The following is a 6,000-nucleotide window of genomic DNA, read 5'->3' as shown; positions in this document are numbered from 1 at the left end:
CCTTGCGCCGCCGCTCGCCGCTGCTGCCGCACCGCCATCGAGCCGCCTCCCGCCGCCGCCCACCGGACCCCGCCGGAGCCGCCGGACCTCATCGGAGCCCCGACGAGGTAGTCGCCCGCCGCCGCCCCGGTTTTCTAAGAAAACCGATTTCGGTTTTTATTGAAACCCCTAGGTTTATTTTTTTAGATCGGTTTATTTTTTTCGGTTTATTTATTTAACGAGCGTTCGCTCGTTCGTTCGTTTTAATGGACGAGTTCGCCGTTTAGTTTCAGTTAACGAATGTCCGTTCATTAAACTGTTCGTTAATTTTTCTTTTTCTCGGATTTTCCGCGATTATTCCAGATCGCGATTTCTGATCCGATTTTCGTTCTAGTATAAATTTTCGCTCATTATCAGAATCAGGCGATTCAAGCGCCCGGAGTTTCGTCTCGAAACCCTCTTTCCGTTTAACCAACTCAAACAAGTTTTTGCTTCTGTAAAATTTGACTTAGGTCAAGATTAGTAATCAAAGCTTGTTTCTTTCGGTGTTTGACTTCCCTTGCTTCGTTTGATTTGATTCTTTTTGCGAACCGGAGTTCTTAAGTTAAACTTTCTGGTTAGATCTCTTATTTGAGTTTTACCTGTGCATTAGATGAGTATTTATTGTATGCTTGTTTGTTTGTGATAGAGTACCCGGAGTGCGCCGCTTGCTACTTTGAATCGCTAGGTTTCACGGACCATCAGCAAGGCAAGTAACACTTTGATCATACCTCTTTACTACCTAGTTTTATTGCATTAGATCAATCCTCAAATAATTGCATGACTAGGATTTGATTAATATGTGGGTTTTGGGAAGTAGATGAGGTAGTACCTATTACCTGTTTTATTATCAAACCCTTGGGAGTTACTTCTACGTTTGCTTATTGCCATGCTATGCTAGTAGACGTGGATTGGGTGAGTGTATCCATGACAGTTGTGAGATTGTTATTTAATGGTTTATTTAAGGTGGCAACTTTAACACACATCTGGGTGGATTGAGGCACCTGAGTATTCTAGCAATTGCCTGTTTTCTTTATGGACTGCCACCCAGGCTCAAAGGGATCATGAGATTATTCATGCTAGAAACTTTCATGTGCAGCCGCAAGCTACTATGGGCTCTAGCATAGTCGATTAAGTCGTGCGAACTCTTACAGTGGTAGACTAGCAGATGTAGGGGAAAGTAGGTATAACTATCTACCCGATTGTAAGGTGCTAGCGCTTCTGAAAAAATTATGTCTTGGTCATCCATTTCTCAAACACCATGTAGTGCGAGAAATCCAACGGAGGAGATCGAGTCTTGTGGGGAAAAGTGCACAAACCTCTGCAGAGTGTATAAACTAATCATGGTTAGCCGTGTCCCCGGTTATGGACGTTTTGAGTATCTAGTACTTGGATTATCATGTGAATCTCAGCATGTTACTTTACTTTAATTTGTTGGGTTTAATGATGATGCTTAATTGGGATTGAGAGGATGTCTATCTTCTCAATGTTTAACAACCACCATGATAGTTAAATAAAATTTATTCCTTTGCAGTAGGGAAAAATTGGCTTTATGCAAAACTGTAACCATAGAGCTTTCCACCAGCCATATATGCATGTAGTATAGCATATTTCTGTTCATTACTCTCTATGTGTTACATTTGCCAGCATATTCCATGTGCTAACCCATTTTCGGGCTGCAATGTTCATGTTGCAGACTTTTCAGACGACGAGTAAGGAGCTTTAGGTCGTGGTCTTATACTCAGTGATGCCGTTGGAGTTGATGGACTCACTTATCTTCCAAGCCTTCCGCTGTTATCGTTTATTAGATTGCCTTAAGCCATATTTATTGTAATAAGTTCTCTTTTGAGACATTCGATGTAATAAGTGTGTGATTGCTACTCTGTTATAAATCCTTCAAGTATTGTGCGTGTCAGCATTACTGATCCAGGGATGACACTAAAGCACAGAGATCAGACTGTTTGAGGTCTGGTCGCTACATTTTTGTACGTATATCTCCACTGCTCCCCGAACCCAAAATGTTGCCTCGTTCCCGTAAAACCAAGTGGCCCATCCGTATTAAGGCGTCGACTCAAACTCAATCCCTCTCCCGTTTACTATGGCATGGCCCCGCACGCTGTAGTACTCCTACAAACCCTACCCGTCGCACGCATCATTGGTTTTCTTCAAGAGGATGAGGGAGAAGCGGATTTGTAGTGGAGGCTCCTACCCTAGGGCGCCCTAGGTAGCTGCCTCACGCATCATTGGTTTTCTTTTTCTTTATGCTCTTGCGCCCTAGAGTGAAATGATGGTTGCTTCGTTCGTCCAGCTTAATACGAGAAGGTGGGGCTTTGTGATTTGACCCCTCGTCGCTCATTTACTACTACTGCGGCTCTACGACCAGGGTGCCTCCAAGTCCAACCGCTGCTCCGAACTATAATTTGGTGCATCGCACATGGAACAAGACGGTGGATGAGGCACATGTCGGCCAAAGGGGTCATGTTAAGTGTGTTGCCATTTCATGTGCGGACTGACCCTGCCGAGTTGCTACGCCAACACGACAGGAGCAGCCTACCGCTTGGTTTTGCTCCGTGGTGAATCCCGACTATATTGGTCTAAAAAGATACTACTCCCTCCGTCTCGGTTTATAGGGCGTGCATGTAGTTCTAGGTCATCCATTTGACTAACTAAATATGAGTTATATGTCACGAAAAGTATATCATTGGATTCTTAAGCGGATGTAGTTTCTAAACATATGTTTTTCATCACATATAATACATATATAGCTAGTTAAATTCTCAACCTAGAATGGCGTGCATGCCCTGTAAACCGAGATGGAGGAAGTAGTAAAAATGAGGTGATTTTACTGAGCGGTGAGCGGGGGAGCATGGCCTGTCATGCGGTCCCACGTGTCATGATGTACCAAGGCGATGTGCGTCCCTCTTGAGGCAGAACAATGGCAGAAGCAACACATGGTTTTTTTGAAGGAGATGATGGCGAAGCGGATTCAGCAAAGTGTGAAATAATGGTTGCTTCGTCCGTCTAGGGGAAAGGTGTGGCATTGTGATTTGACGTCTCATTGCTCATTACTACTACTGGGGCGCTACGACTGGGGTGTCCCCCTGTTGTTCTGCACTGTTATTTGGTGAATGACACGTCGACCCGATTGCTATATGTCCCGCATGTCGGTGAGAGGAAGTACAAAATTCATGAAAGCGAGCATCTCCACTCTTTTAGTACGACGGAGGAGTACAAGACACGGCTTGGTTTTTGCTACTTCGCGCGATCCATCGATACAAACCCGGACTAAAAAGGGCGAGGGTGGGTCTTTTCCCGCGCGGCAGGCAAGGGAGTTTGGCATAGTCTATTCGAGGCAATGAGGCAGGAAGGGAAACAAGCAAATAAAGGTTGAGCGACTTAGTTTTGGGTAAATATGATTTTACAGAGTACGTACCCACTATGGAGGTAGTACTACTTACTACTCCCTCCTTTTCGGTTTATAGGGCTCATCTAAAAAAATCATTTTTCCATTTTATAAGTCTCAATTCTACTAGTAGTACTTACCATCACATGTTTGGATTTCGAGGTGCATTAAGTCACCCGATGCAAGAAGTATTAAGAGAAAACTCACCAATGCATGTAGAATTTCATGGAAATTTAGTGGTCATGCATGTATTTGTTGTAATTAATGCATCGGTAAACATAACTTTTTGAGAAAAAACGAGCGTACTAATTAAGTATTTGTGCAAACTACGAAATTAATTCCACCAGTCACCATCTACCTTGGTTGGAGAGATTTTGAAATTGAGCCATAAACCGGAAATGAGGGAGTAGGTAGCCTAGGGTAGCTTGCTGCAACACGGACTCCAAGGAAATTGTTGTAGTACTGCTCCTATGTACTACCACTGTACTACTCCTACTACTAAAAGACATATATTTCAAACAATATGATAATTTCTCTAACCAAGGTAGGGGGGTATATGTCTAACGGAGGGAGTAGTAAAATTTTCTCCTTGTCCTGCGAGCCACCGCGCGCGTGGACGAGGGAGTAGGCGTAGGCGTAGTAAGCAAGCTTCTCGTTGTCCTGCGACTCTGCGAGTCACCGCACCCGTGGGCGGTGAGAGGGCGTACTAAGCAAGCTTCTCCTTGTTCTGCAAGTTGATGGGACACATCAAAAGTAGTACTACAGAGCATCTCCAGTGTATAGAGCCTTGCCTCTAAGGTAGGCCCCACATGGTTTGCCTCTTATAAAATGAAAAAAACTACAACATATAGAGACTCTAACCCAGCCTCTAAGGTGGGCCCTAGAAGAAATTTAAAAAGTATTGATTAGCACCACATTTGTGCAATCAGTACTATTTCTCTTGTACTCCTACTTTCTTATGCTTTCTAAGGCTGACAAGTGGGACCAGATGTATTGTTACATTGTTAGAGGCAGCCTCTAAGGTTAGACGCGTTGCTAGCCAATTTTTTGTTAGAGGCAGTTCATGCAATGTATAGAGGCATGCCTCTAAGAGGAGAGAGAGGGCTTAGAGGAAACAAAAAGCATACATTGTGGATGAAGGAAATATGCCCTAGAGGCAATAATAAAGTTATTATTTATTTCCTCATATCATGATAAATGTTTATTATTCATGCTAGAATTGTATTAACCAGAAACATGATACATGTGTGAATACATAGACAAACTTAATGTCACTAGTATGCCTCTACTTGACTAGCTCATTAATCAATGATGGTTATGTTTCCTAACCATAGACATGTGTTGTCATTTGATTAACGGGATCACATCATTAGGAGAATGATGTGATTGACTTGACCCATTCCGTTAGCCTAGCACTTGATCATTTAGTATGTTGCTATTGCTTTCTTCATGACTTATACAAAGTTCCTACAACTATGAGATTATGCAACTCCCGTTTACCGGAGGAACACTTTGTGTGCTACCAAACGTCACAATGTAACTGGCTGATTATAAAGGAGCTCTACAGGTGTCTCCGAAGGTACATGTTGAGTTGGCGTATTTCGAGATTAGGATTTGTCACTCCGATTGTCGGAGAGGTATCTCTGGGCCCTCTCGATAATGTGCATCACTATAAGCCTTGCAAGCAATGTAGCTAATGAGTTAGTTACGGAATGATGCATTACGTAACGAGTAAAGAGACTTGTCGGTAATGAGATTAAACTAGGTATTGGATACCGACGAACGAATCTCGGGCAAGTAACATACCGATGACAAAGGGAACAATGTATGTTGTTATGCGGTTTGACCGATAAAGATCTTCGTAGAATATGTAGGAGCCAATATGAGCATCCAGGTTCCGCTATTGGTTATTGACCGGAAACAGTTCTAGGTCATGTCTACATAGTTCTCGAACCTGTAGGGTCTGCACGCTTAACGTTACGATGACAATTTTATTATGAGTTTATAAGTTTTGATGTACCGAAGGTTGTTCGAAGTCCCGGATGTGATCACGGACATGACGAGGAGTCTCGAAATGGTCGAGACATAAATATTGATATATTGGACGACTATATTCGGACACCGGAAGTGTTCCGGGTGATTTCGGAGAAAACCGGAGTGCCGAAGGGTTATGGGAACCCTCCCGGGAACTAATGGGCCTTGTTGGGCCCTAGTGGAGAGAGAGAGAGGGGCCGGCCAGGGCAAGAGGCGCGCCCCCTCCCCTTGAGTCTGAATAGGACAAGGAAGGGGGGGGGGCAGCGCCCCCCTTGCCTTTCCCCCCTCCCACTCCTTCCTTCCCCCTCCTTCTTGGACTAGGAAAGGGAGGGGCAAACCTACTTGGAGTAGGTTTCCCCCTCCTAGGGCGCGCCACCCCCTTGGCCGGCCACCTCCTCCTCCCCCCATTTATATACGGAGGAGGGGGGCACCTCTAGACACACAAGTTGATCTTCGTGATCGTTCCTTAGCCGTGTGCGGTGCCCCCCTCCACCATATTCCACCTCAGTCATATCGTAGCGGTGCTTAGGCGAAGCCCTGCATCG

Source organism: Triticum dicoccoides, chromosome 5B (genome assembly GCF_002162155.2).
Source record: "Triticum dicoccoides isolate Atlit2015 ecotype Zavitan chromosome 5B, WEW_v2.0, whole genome shotgun sequence".
Lineage (NCBI taxonomy): Eukaryota > Viridiplantae > Streptophyta > Magnoliopsida > Poales > Poaceae > Triticum > Triticum dicoccoides.
Note: the sequence above shows the minus strand (reverse complement) of the source record.